Raw genomic sequence first — 14,817 nt, forward strand, 5'->3', positions numbered from 1 at the left:
GAGAGAAAAAAAAAAAAAAAAAAAAAAAAAAAAAAAAAAGGCCACACTTTTGGGCTGTGGGTAAAGTGAATAGTGAATACCAAACGGATTCTAGCCCAACAAAGATCATTGTATTGGACAACCTGCATGTGCAATCCAATCAAACTAGTTAATTTGATGCTGTTTTTTTTTTTTTTTTTTTTTTTTTTTAATGAATAATTTGATGCAATTTTTGCATCTTTTCACTCTTTCTACAACATCTCATCTTAAGGAACAAGGGACGTTTGACTTCTTTTTCTTTTCTTTTTTTTTTTAAAAAAAAAAATATTTAGGGTTAAACACATTTTTACATGATGTGGTTTTACTTTTTTATTTTTGCCCTTTGTGTTTTATTTTGTATCATAAATGGTACTTTGGCTTTGAGAAAAAACGGAGATGGTACCTCCATCCAAATTTTTGTTTAAGAACTAATGGTAGTCCACGTGTCTACTCTCATGTATTGACACGTGTCCTAGACATTAAAAAACTTTTAAAAAAAATTACAAGCTTTAAAAAAAACAACAAAAAAAAAAAAGAAAAAAAAAAAAAGAAGAAGAGCAAAACAAAACAAAAGGGAATTTGGATCATCTTCACTTGGATCCTCTCCATTTAGTTATAAAGTAGGGACATAGTTATCTTTTTACTTTCCATGAAAATGTAAAAAGATAACTATACCCCTCCTTTATGAGTAAATGGAGAGAATTCTCTCCATTTGAAATTGAGAGGATCCTGTTCCAACAAAAGGAGGGGTGTCTGAGCCACCTCCTTGGCCGGCATAGGAGTGGCCACCCCAAGGGCCAAAAAAAAAAATAATTAAGAGGGTTTGGCCCTTTGGGGTGGCCGAACCACCTCCATGCCACCCTCATTTTAGCCAAAAGAGTAGCTCCTCCTCCTTTTTTTTATTCAATTTTTTAAAAAGTTTTTAATACTTTTATTATTTATGATTTATGATTTTAAGTTTTTTAATTTTTAAAGATTTTTATTTTTTAATTTTTTAATTTTTTAAATGTATAGGACACGTATCAACACCTGATAATAGACATATAGACTACCATTAGTTTTTGGACGGAGGTATCTTCTCCGTCTTTTCCCAAAGCCAATATACCATCTGCGATATAAAGTGAACCACAAGAAGCAAAAAATAAGAAAGTTAAACCATAGGGGGCAATTCCCTATTTAACCTTTTAATTTAATCAAACTTTCATTCATTGGTCAAGAAAATAAAGCAAATTGCTCCAACAAAACAACATTACATAACAAATGCAGCTTATAATTTCTTTGAACCAAATATCATCTATGACTTGTTTAACTGTTGCCTTATCTAAGCCATATACCACAGAATTTTACTCCCGATGAGTGTGTACAATCTAGCAACTAGACATTGAAACAATAGTCGTCTGTTCATCTCTCACTAGTTGTCCATATCTGCAGAAAACTGCGTCATGTAGAATTCAGAGCATTTACTGCTTGAAGTGTGTCTCCTTCCAAAATGATGTACTTGTTGAAAGCCCAAGTCTTTACTAAACCCCGCTGCAGCTGATTCTAGATTTCACATTTTTGTCAGACTCTTGGCGTCCATCACTTGCCCCTTATGATCCCGCTCAATGAATAATATTACTCTTTTACATCTATTTCATATCCGCTCATGCAGCTAGCGTATTATTTAAAATATATATATATATGTTAAAGTGGCTTTTATAAAAAACTATTTAAATCACGCCACTTTAACCGGTATAATAAATAGGTGTGAAGTGTAGTATTATTCTTTCTTTTATTCATATGTAATAAATGTTTAGGATAAACGGAGCAGAGCTTGCAGAGTTGCAGGCTCATAAGGTCGATCGGCATTGCTTATAAGAAGCTTCAACCAGGATGAAGGTTAATTTCCATGAAACAATTTTTGGGGCCTAATTGATTTTCTAGCCTATTATTTTTTGCAATTTTTGGAGAACACTTCAACAATTTCGGTGAAACACTCCCCGGCCGCGAGCTACAAGAAGCCTTTGGTTTGTATGTTTGATATTTTATTATGGAGATATTTATATCATGTTTGAATTTGTTTTTTTTATTATTATTATTATTATTATTATTTTTTAATCTCATCTATTTATATATAAGTAGAAATAGACTCTTGTTTTGCAAATACGTACATTTGCCATAATAAAGCTTGGGTATGATTCAAGTCAGGCATGGTGCAAGCGCCGAGAGACAGTCATTCTCGTAAGCTTGTGCACGGCACCGCTTCCATACAATTATACTTTCATATCTTCCTAAACAGTCACCTCCAGTTTCCAGGGCAAAAACTATTTTCCTTGTGTCACCTTCCAGCAAGATAGATTAGATCCCAAAATCGTGATAGAATTTCACTCCTTGCCGTGCTGCAAGAGCCTCTGCCACTGATGAATCTAATACATAAGGTTCGATGGTGCACATGAAAGCCCGCACATGGCCACTGTGGTCTCGCCATTGTGATCTCATGCTTACAGATTAATGATAAATGCATTTTTAATTTATGTGGTTTGAGGTCTTGACAAATAATTAATCGAGTTTTAAAAAGTTATTAACGACTCCCTAGGGTACACAAAATAGAAATAAATTGGTCCCTACCACTAGAAAAGTTTACAGAATCCCTTAGTGTACTACATTAACACATATCATACCGTGACACATGTAATTTACAATAAAAATAAATAAAAAAAAAAATTTAAAAATTATGTATATATATATATATATATAAAGAAAAAAATCCACTATTCAACTGCTCAAAATCTTCACCTAGAAACCTTGCAAGCACTTCATCGTTCCATTCATCCCAATCAAAGTCATCACTGCCATCCACTTAACCCTCGCTCTTAACGACGACAAATGGAAGATCAACGGCGATGAGTACAGGTCCTCAACGAACCTCACAAAGCTCTTCTCCACCGTGTCTTCAAATGTGACCATCCCTAATGGTAGAACCATCCTTTAAAGAGGGTGGCCGAACCACCTTATGGGCTGTGGACACTGGGAGTGGTTTGGCCGCCTCCATATGCTCACTGAGATGGTTTCAGCCACACCTTCATTTTTTCTTCTTTATACATATATATTTAATATTTTTATAAGTAGCACATATTACTCTATGATTGATAGTGATGTGATACATAAACGAATTGTCGAAATATTTTAACTATACGAACCATTGGGAGTGTTTTTTTTTAAATGAAAATTATTTTAATAGATGTGCTTTATTTTGATATCATGTTAGTTTAATTAATAGTTGGTGCAAAGAGAATAGAAGGTTCGAGTTGGGACTAGAGTTGCAATTAGGACAATGCTAATCCTATCGTGCCTCCAACCCACTTATTGTCCAATTATATATGTATTGAAATCCAATATTAGATCAATGGTACTATGGTCTCCAAATTGGGGCGGCTAGAGGCAATAGGATCGGATCTTTTCCATCCATTCAGTAATGTTTATTTAAAACAGTCAAGATTTAAAATTGGTATATCTAACGGTGTATATGAAGTCATTGTTAGCACGTTTTTAAAAAAATCTAAGTAATGTGTCATCATGTGTACATGTACAACGTTAAATACATCAACTTTAAATTTTAACCATAAAAATAAATACTGTCAATTTCAAATGAAATTGAGAGAATCCTCATCTCAACTTAAGTTAGTCATAATTTAGATACGAATTAGGTGTAGTGTTCACATCGACATATATGAAATGAAATGAAATGACAGTTTTCTAGAAAATGTATGGTTGTCAAACCACACAAACAAGTCAATTTGCACAAGATGAATGGGTTGGCTTTACAGAAAGTGTGGTGGTACAAGAAACTTCAATTATTCAGGCAATGTGGGGTATAATATTCCACTAAATCTTCCATGTAATATTCACAACATGTTTCGGTTTTATTTTTTTAAGAAAAAAAAAAAAAAAAATTGACTCACATCCTGAGATTGTCACTCTCAAAGCCAAATGTTTGGCATTGGAAATAATCAAAATGTTAGATTGTGTGATTTCGCTGCAAAAAAGTTGGCATTTAGCGATGCTACAACAAAAGCCGTCGTTGTTAATGAGTATCAACATTGCCTTTTGTCGTTGAGGTTATCGCGTCGAGTATGCTCATAAATGACGATGACAATAGTCGTTGCTGATAATTATGATCATTAGCAACAACAAAAATCGTCGCTCGATCATAATATTCTAGTCTATGCATGTCGTTGTTGAAAGTTAAGCATGTGAGACATTATGTCATCGCTAATACTGCTATTATTTTTTTTAGAAATTGCAACGACCACGTAAATAATTATTAGCGACAACTTTTCGGTCGTCCCTAATACTTTGGTCACTGAAGATAAAATTTAGTATAGTGTTGTTCTATGGTTGGTTCTATGATTGTAACCAACGGAGAGAATAATATATATATATATATATGTTCATTCATGTTTGCATGCAGTCAAATACATAATTAATTGACATGGCATGATGTCCAGCATGCATACAACATGCAACTTCGACATCTGCAGTACGTAAAATAATTTTTTTTTTACCAATAAAAAAAAAAAAAAAAAATAGTGTTATTCAATAAACTTTCAACAAATAGCATTTGTAATAATTATCTATTTAAATATGAGATGTACGTTATCCTGACAGTTTGGCCGAGTGGTCTAAGGCGCCAGATTTAGGCTCTGGTCCGAAAGGGCGTGGGTTCAAATCCCACAGCTGTCATCACCTTGTTATATATATATTAGCTTTTTTATTTATCCCTAACAAATAAGTTTTTTTTTTTTTTTTAAATGAACAAATAAATAAGTACTCTATGCATCCAAACCAAAATTCCTTTTAAGCATCAGAAAAAATAACATTTAACAATGAAACAGAAAAACAAGAAAAATATGTCCTTTTATAATTAAAAAAAACAAATATTATGGGCTTTCCTTTAACCCGAGGAAGTACTTGTGATATTTATCACAACTCTAAAATAAAAAATTAAAAAAATTGAGACATCATTCTATGGTCCAATCAAAATTGTGACCGAACTATAGTTTATCACTTATCACCTGGTAACAGTTAAAGATTATTACCTAATTGTACTAATTATAGTTAAAGTCTATGGTCCAATGTTATAGTATATTCAAGAATTTAAGAATCCAAGTCACAATTGAAGACTATTATCTAATTTACGGTTGAAATCTATTACTTAATTATAGTTAATGTCTATTTATATTATTTGCTTATATAATTCTTTATGTATATCTTTATATTTTGAAGGTCTCACACATGAGTTCACAAATTTAATAATAATTTTGTCTCCAATTAAGCGGAGATCACTAGTTCGAATCTCTCCTCCTTCTCTTGTGTGGGCATGTCAAAAAAAATAAAAAAAAATCTAATAATAATTTTGAAGACGTAAGAAATGTATTACGGCACTTCGGTCACATAACATGCAATTGCCTTATCATTTAGAAGTGGAATTTCATGCTATGTTTAGATGGATGGTTTTTTGAAGTGTGATTTTTATTTAAAGTTGTAATTTGGTAATTTTTAATGTTATTTTTCAAAACGCAGGAAAAAAATAATAATTTAACGAGTTTTTAAATTGACAATATTTACTGCCACAAAAACAAAAGGGCAGAGTGGTCCTCATCTTTTTCTCTTTTAGAAAGCTTGCATATGCTTTATTTCCTTTTTTTAGCCGCCTCCACGTGCTGAAAAAATCATATAATTACGTACCCAAATAGCTGACCCCAGCTGAGCTGGTATATCCAATTTTAGGAGCGAATTTACTTTTTATTTTAGTTAGAAAATTACATTTTTTTTTTCTATTTTAACTATTTCAATTTTATTTTTTATTTTTTTCATCCCACACTCTAGTTTAGCTATCAACTTTCACTATTTTATTTAAATATTTTTTTAAAAAAAATTTATTTATTCTTTCTTTGAGATGAGAGAGAATGTTAGAAATTTGAGAAAACGTCATTTACCACCTCCAATCTTTCATCATTTTTGAAATCATATCCTTAAACTTTAACAAGTGTCAATTTAGTGTATAAAATATCAATTTTTTAATATTTTTTCAATTTTAACAATCCGTTAGATTTTTTCGTTAAATTCTAATTGAGGGGTGGCGAAATTCCTAACATACCCCTTAATTTTATTTTAGGAAAAGAACAAAAATGCAATAATTTAAGCAATGTTCAAGATTTAACGGAAAATCATAGTGGATGAGTGAAATTAAAATAAATAAATTAAAGATAGATACATTAAATTGATACTTTTTAAAGTTTAAGGGTATGATTACAAAAGTGATGAAATATCAAGGATGGTAAGTGAAGTTTTCCCTGTAAATTTTTCAGAAAAGAACCATCCATTAGAATAGGTATTCCTCTTCGTAAGAGAATAGTTATTACAATGAGAATAACTATTCTAAGAAATAGACACATACCAAATAAAAGAATGATTATTCCAGTCATTCCATTCCTATTCCGGAGTCTATTCTGCGAACCAAACAGGCAGTGGCGGACCTAGCCTTGTGAATATTGGAGGACCAAATTGAAAAAATTGGAGGGGGCAAAACTAAAAAAAAAAAAAAAAAAATTGGAGAAAAATTTTGGGTTTGGGGGGCCACGCCCCGTTGGTCCCATGTAGGTCCGCCCCTACAAACAGGCCTTAGGACTATTATTGACTCTTTTGAATGACATTATTTTTTTTTTCCTTGGGATTAATGAAGAGAAATTATGTGTACCTAGCCACATAATTATATTATGATTGAGATCTCTAGCAATTTGTAAGAGAGTTCATATAGAATTCACTTACATAAATAAATTTGATAGCAATTTAGATAAAATAAAAAATAAAAATACTAAAAATCCTTATGGTATTAATGCACGGATAAACTCCAAACACTTTGAACCGTTCCTCAGCCAAACACTAATTAATCAATGGGTACCATACTCACTGCTATACGACCGAGGTTAATAAGAATTAAGAACCCCTAATAATTGCCATATATTGCTTTGGGAAAAGGTTCTAAAGTGTTAAATAAAATTGAAGAAAAAAAAAAAAAAGTAGATGAGAAAATTATTTCTTAACCAATTACATAATATTGACTACTCAGCTGGTCAACCCGTTTTGGAGGCACTAGAGGCTTGGAACTCAAACCTTTACCCTCTTTGGTGCCCTCGTCGTTTATCAAATGTTTTCTAGCCGTTGGGAATGATTAATTTGTTATTTAAGGTGTTCATTAAGTTTGAATTTGGTGGTTACAATTTGTAACCGTTAAATAAAATGATTTTGGACGGTTAGATTTGTTTAAAATTACTATAAATATGACTGTTTTGTCATATGCAAAGGCACATAAAGCTTAGTTCGCCAACATCCGATTGGATAACTGCACCATTAGTTTCAGGTATCTTCAAAGCACTTGCCTCTTTTCAGAGTTGATTGATAAAATTCATTGAGTTTTACTCATCCATAAAAGGCACCTTAAGAAAAGAAATTTGCTCAAGACTTCAAAGCTCACAACCCAGATATATCTTAACAATGTGGGATTCTTAACACTCCCCCTTACGTATGGCACTATTGTTCAAATACATATACACTATACAATGAGAATGAAGGTCCAACATTGTCCAAAGCCCTGAAGTTCTGATACCACGATAAAGTTTATTGAGCCTTACTTTTTCACAAAATACACCTTAAAAGAAGACGTTTATTCGATATATATAAAGCTTACAACCCAAATATACGATGACAATGTAAAACTCTTAACATTCGTCGGCCTCCAAAATTCACAGAATTACTAGATCCATTCTTTGACGGGAAAAAGGATCCATCGTTATGTTGTTGTCTCTTATCTTATAAAAAGTCAGTGTTATAATTGGACAGTATAAAGGGTCACTCCTTGAAGCTACAACTTTCCAGGGAATCTATGTGAGAGGGTGAGAGCTTTGCTCAAATAATATTCACTTTCCAACATGTTGTCAAGAAATGGTCGGACCCTCAAATAATATAGACTCCCATTTTGACCATCTTTTGGTTACCAAACAAGAGCATCTTTACTTTTAGTTCGGATTTAAACTTTTCATTCTGACACGCATATTTATAAGAATTTATCATTGTCAGTCATTAGAATTTGTTAATAGTTCAAAATTGTTGTCGAAGGTCCTCAAATTTCGAGATCCAATCACCTAAATCTGGCTACACCGGCCGAATTTCGGCCGGTATCATTGAAATCTAGCATTGAGGCCAATTTCAACAATATTGACCGGATTCCGACCACTTTGCCGGTGACCTCATCTTCCCTGGGTTTAAGAACAAGACAAGAACAATTTTTCAAGGTTATAGTAAACGGTAGTTTCCTACTTGATTACTATTAAAGACTGTTCAGCACCGACAAAGTTGACCATTACGGCATTACCCAAGAAAAGAGTTGAGTATTACATAAGGAAATTGCATCTTGACAAACTGAACTGATTCAGTCCAACTCAATTAAGATTTAATCTGGTTTTATCTAATTAGGACATGTCTCTAATGCCATTTAAAAGAGTTTAATGCATCCGCTTAATTACACTGAGCCGACCTTGAAGCATGTGAATCGTAACATGGAGAACCAACCTTTTGAGCATTCACATTCACATTCACATTCACATTCACATTCACCTCATCATATTTATTTTTCAGTTTAACTGAAAATTGTTGAAAAAATTGTTTAAGATGATGTTGAATTTTTATTTTTATTTTTTTTATTTTATTTTTTTTTTTTTGCAAATTTGATGAGCGACTATAGCAGCTCACCAAATATTTTAGCATTTTGCTAAACCGGACATAGTTCGTTTTAATCCTATTTTAATATCTTAACTAAGCCAAAATAATGCTCTATTTGTTGGGGAGTCAAATATTTTCTGAAAAATATTTTATGTATTTTTCAGTGTTTTATGCAACCGAAAATGATAGTCAACAGAAATTATTTCTGCTGGAATTCGACAACATCCGGTCACTGTCACCAAAATTCGATAACAGTAGCCGAAATTCTGCCGGCTAGTGACGAAATCTCATCATCGATGGTTTTTCGCAGTTGGTGATTTTTTCGTAAGAGTCGAACGCTAAAAAATATTTTCAAAAATTAAAAAATAATTTCGTTAAAAATAATTTATATTAAAAAATATTTTACATCGAAACAAACGGTGAGCATTCGGTGAGCATGACATTCAAAATATTTTAACTAGCAAAATGAGAGTGGTCTTTATCTACCCATCAAGCTCACATGCATGGTTCTGTTTGGACCTGCCATTAGGATTATCAAAGCAAAAGAGGGTCCATCCTACTTGCACTTTTGCAAAGTAAATCGGAAAAGAAATCTTTTTATATGCAAGTTACAAGACTTCTTTATTTCTTTCTTTCTTGATGAAAATAACAAATCATCTTTATCCCTAATCTTAATTTTCAAAATGAAGTGCTGATTTAAGTTGTGATGTGACTATAAGGATACAATTGACTTTTGAGGACAGGTTCGAACAATTAAACAACTCAGCTTTATTCAATTTAGGATAAAAGAAACAAAGTTAATTCCATATTAAGATATTAATTACTAATTAATTATTAATTAGTCGCAATTAATTTAATTGCAGTTGTTGTCCAATATAAGCTGAGTAGAGATTCTAACAATTGATCCACCATCTAAATCAGTACTTAGTCTTGCTATTTGTAGTTTCCATTTAAATTTTTTTATTCTCCTCTACGTTATTTATAAAAAAAAAATCAAGAATCAATTAATTAGACGACTTTCAAGTTGCCTTTGACAGCAAAGATTAGTAATGATCCTTAATATAATGCGGAATATAAAAATAGACACAACGAATTACGTGATTCGGTTTATAATCTATGCATATTTAGAGGATAAAGCTTAATGAACTACATTTTGCTCTTGTTTCTTTGAGTAATATTTACAATATAACATGCTTCTATTTATAAGAGAATTAGATAATATAAATAGGCTTTAACTATAACTATGTGATAATCTTCAACTCTGACTATGTGATAAACTTGAATTGTAGGTGGCTAGGTCACAAGTTAAAAAAATGTTGACAAGAGTTATATAAATATTATAAACGTATTATATCTCATATTCTAATAAGATATTCTCTAACATTTTAAATGATGTCCATATGCCACGTGTGATTTAGTTTAATTAGTGTGGTTTAATTAAAAACAAATTAAAGGTGTTAGAACAGTTTTCAATCTGGTGACGTGTAGATCTTTGATTCGCCGTGTTCTTCATAATCTGCAAGGAAGAACAAACAATTCGTCAGAGAGGGGGTCTCCCAACAACCCATCTCCGATGCCTAAGTCAGTGAACAATTTTGAAGAGTATTGAGAGTTGGGATTTTTTAGTATATACCCAAAGTATATTTTGTACATGGGGTAACCACCTATTTATAAGCACATAGTTCTCAATCGCATTGTTCCACCTTCATGTCATGGTTGAGTGAGACTCTTAGTGGGATGAGGTAGAAGTTGAGTGGGAGAGTGGGAAATATTTGAATCTTATCCCATGTGTTCCAAATATAGTCTTCAAGGTGTTATAGGACTCTGTTAAACCCTAGTGACTGAGCGGGTCAAGTTGGGCCAGCAAAATCAACTGGACCCTGGTTCGGGTATATCCCCATTTGCCTAAGGGATGATAATTTTCCCAACAAAAGGTGTTTAGTAATTTATTCTAATAAGGACACAGTTAATAAATTTTTAGTTGGAATTAAGCTTTATTCCTTGATGGTAGCATGATTACACGTCGGCTCATTTATAGTTATATACCATTAAGCATGATTAGAGAGGCTACAATCATCATTATCTTCTTCATTGCACCATATTTTATTTTTATTTTTTTAAATTTGCATTATCACATAGCAATTAGCAAAGTGTCTCAACGTGTCTTTCCTACCATACGGATCAATATTTTCATGTCATGATTCTTTTGATGATTAATGGGACAAATAAGCCATGAGATTAAAGTTTTATACAATATTTCCTTTCTTTTTCATAGAACTTGAACCTAAATTTTTTTGATTATCTAATCTAAAAATCTACCTTTTTAAATTATGCCATTTTAAAATATTTGAAGAGTTCATAAATTTCTTATAGAAAAAGATACTGTTTGCATGAATTCCATCGATGTTTTTATTTTTATTTTTTTTAAAAAAATAATAATCTAAATTAGAAAAAGGGAGCAAGGATTTAAAATGCCGGGGAGGTCATTTTCACTCTTAATCCTAATATTAGAAAGAAAATGAGAATGTGTTATGATGCATCAAAACACATGCATGATGGAAAGCGACCAATTTTGCAACTAGGTGTGCACGAGAGTTGGCACAGCTTGAAATCTTCAAATTAATCCACTTTGAAAATAAAAGTATATGCTAGTAAATGTCGGAGATGATAGAGGCACACGAACAATCTATGAAAATGTAACTTTTGTTGATTGTTATAATGGTTAAAAGAAGTCCCCTTCAAACTGGATAGAAGGCTAAACGACTCACTCACAATATTGTCTACTTTAAATTTTAGTTAGAAAATTACATTTTTTTTTTTCTATTTTAACTATTTCAATTTTTTTATTTTTTTTTTTCATCCCACACTCTAGTTTAGCTATCAACTTTCACTATTTTATTTAAATATTTTTTTTTCTCAAAAATCTCTTTATTTTTTTCTTTGAGATGAGAGAGAATGTTAGAAATTTGAGAAAAACGTCACTTATCACTCCCGATCTTTTTTTTATCATTTTTGCAATCATATCCTTAAACTTTAAAAAGTGTCAATTACGTGTATCAAATATTTATTTTTTTAATCTTTTTTCAATTTCAACATCTGTTAGAATTTTTCGTTAAATCCTAAAGAATGGGTGTCAAAATTCTTAAAGGAAAAGAAAATAAAATGCAATAATTTAGGTGTTTATTAGGATTTGACGGAAAATCCTAATGGATAGGTGAAATTAAAAAAATAAATAAATAAATAATAAAAGATAAATAAATTAAATTGATACTTTTTAAAGTTTAAGGGTATGATTGCAAAAGAGATGAAATATTAAGGATGGTAAGTGAAGTTTTCCCTATAAATTTTTCAGAAAAGAACCATCCATTGGAATAGGTATTCCTCTTTATAAGGGAATAGTTATTCTAACGGGAATAACTATTCCAAGAAATAGACTCCTACTAAATAAAAGAATGATTATTCCAGTCATTCCATTCCTATTCTGGGGTCTAGTCTGCAAACCAAACAAGCCTTAGGACTATTATCAACTCTTTTGTTTGACATTATTATTTTTTTTCTTGGGATTAATGAAGAGAAATTATGTATACCTAGCCACGTTATTATATTACGAATGTTGAGATCTCTAGCAATTTGTAAGAGAGTTCATATGAAACCTTTACATAAATAAATTTGATAGCAATTTAGATAAAAAAAAAAAAAAAAAAAAAAAAAAAAAAAAAAAAAAAAAAAAAAAAACCTTAAAACCTTATGGTATTAATGCACGGATAAACTCCAAACACTAATTAATCAACGGGTACCATACTCACTGCTATACGAGCAAGTTTAATAAGAATTAAGAACCCCTAATAATTGCCATATATTGCTTTGGGAAAAGGTTCTAAAGTGTTAAATAAAATTGATAAAAAAAAAAAAAAAAAAAAGTGGATGAGAAAATTATTTCTTAATTAACCAATTACATAATATTGACTACTCAGCCAGTCAACCCGTTTTGGAGGCACTAGAGGCTTGGAACTCAAACCTTTACCCTCTTTGGTGCCCTCGTCGTTTATCAAATGTTTTCTAGCCGTTGGGAATGATTAATTTGTTATTTAAGGTGTTCATTAAGTTTGAATTTGGTGGTTACAATTTGAAACCGTTAAATAAAATGATTTTGGACGGTTAGATTTGTTTAAAATTACTATAAATATGACCGTTTTGTCATATGCAAAGGCACATAAAGCTTAGTTCGCCAACATCCGATCGGATAACTGCACCATTAGTTTCAGGTATCTTCAAAGCACTTGCCTCTTTTTAGAGTTGATTGATAAAATTCATTGAGTTTTACTCATCCATAAAAGGCACTTTAAGAAAAGAAATTTGCTCAAGACTTCAAAGCTCACAACCCAGATATATCTTGACAATGTGGGATTCTTAACACTCCCCCTTACATATGGCACTATTGTCCAAATACATGTACACTATACAATGAGAATGAACGCCCAACATTATCTAAAGCCCTAAAGTTCTGATACCACGATAAAGTTTATTGAGCCTTACTTTTTCACAAAATACACCTTAAAAAAAGACGTTTATTCGATATATATAAAGCTTACAACCCAAATATACGTTGACAATGTAAAACTCTTAACATTCGTCGGCCTCCAAAATTCACAGAATTACTAGATCCATTCTTTGACGAGAAAAAGGATCCATCGTTATGTTGTTGTCTCTTATCTTATAAAAAGTCAGAGTTATAATTGGACAGTATAAAGGGTCACTCCTTGAAGCTACAACTTTCCAGGGAATCTATGTGAGAGGGTGAGAGCTTTGCTCAAATAATATTCACTTTCCAACATGTTGTCAAGAAATGGTCGGACCCTCAAATAATATAGACTCCCATTTTGACCATCTTTTGGTTACCAAACAAGAGCATCTTTACTTTTTAGTTCGGATTTAAACTTTTCATTCTGACACGTATATTTATAAGAATTTATCACTGTCAGTCATTAGAATTTGTTAATAGTTCAAAATTGTTGTTGAAGGTCCTCAAATTTCGAGATCCAATTACCTAAATCTGGCTACACCGGCCGAATTTCGGTCGGTATCATTGAAATCTAGCATTGAGGCTAATTTCAACAATATTGACCGGATTCCGACCACTTTGCCCGTGACCTCATCTTCCCTAGCTTTAAGAACAAGACAAGAACAATTTTTCAAGGTTATAGTAAACGGTAGTTTCCTACTTGATTACTATTAAAGACTGTTCAGCACCGACAAAGTTGACCATTACGGCATTACCCAAGAAAAGAGTTGAGTATTACATAAGGAAATTGCATCTTGACAAACTGAACTGATTCAGTCCAACTCAATTAAGATTTAATCTGGTTTTATCTAATTAGGACATGTCTCTAATGCCATTTAAAAGAGTTTAATCTATCCGCTTAATTACACTGAGCCGACCTTGAAGCATGTGAATCGTAACATGGAGAACCAACCTTTTGAGCATTCACATTCACATTCACCTCATCATATTTATTTTTCAGTTTAACTGAAAATTGTTGAAAAAATTGTTTAAGATGATGTTGAATTTTTTTTTTTTTTTTTTTTTGCAAATTTGATGAGCGACTATAGCAGCTCACCAAATATTTTAGCATTTTGCTAAACCGGACATAGTTCGTTTTAATCCTATTTTAATATGTATTTTTCAGTGTTTTATGCAACCGAAAATGATAGTCAACAGAAATTATTTCTGCTAGAATCCGACAACGTCCGGTCACTGTCACCAAAATTCGATAACAGTAGCCGAAATTATGCCGGCTAGTGACGAAATCTCATCATCGGTGGTTTTTCGCAGTTGGTGATTTTTTCGTAAGAGTCGAACGCTAAAAAATATTTTCAAAAATTAAAAAATGATTTCGTTAAAAATATTTTACATCGAAACAAACGGAGAGCATGACATTCAAAATATTTTAACTAGCAAAATGAGAGTGGTCTTTATCTACCCATCAAGCTCACATGCATGGTTCTGTCTGGACCTGCCATTAGGATTATCAAAGCAAT

The 14,817-nt window shown here is 31.8% G+C and overlaps 1 non-coding gene across 1 annotated transcript; it reads left to right on the forward strand.

The window, feature by feature from the left end:
• The first annotated feature begins 4,660 nt into the window (after positions 1-4,660).
• TRNAL-UAG (transfer RNA leucine (anticodon UAG)) lies at positions 4,661-4,740 on the forward strand. The gene has a single exon. It is a non-coding gene; the product is annotated as a tRNA-Leu (tRNA).
• The last annotated feature ends 10,077 nt before the right edge of the window (positions 4,741-14,817 follow it).

The sequence above is a fragment of the Alnus glutinosa genome, chromosome 5, assembly GCF_958979055.1.
Source record: "Alnus glutinosa chromosome 5, dhAlnGlut1.1, whole genome shotgun sequence".
NCBI lineage: Eukaryota > Viridiplantae > Streptophyta > Magnoliopsida > Fagales > Betulaceae > Alnus > Alnus glutinosa.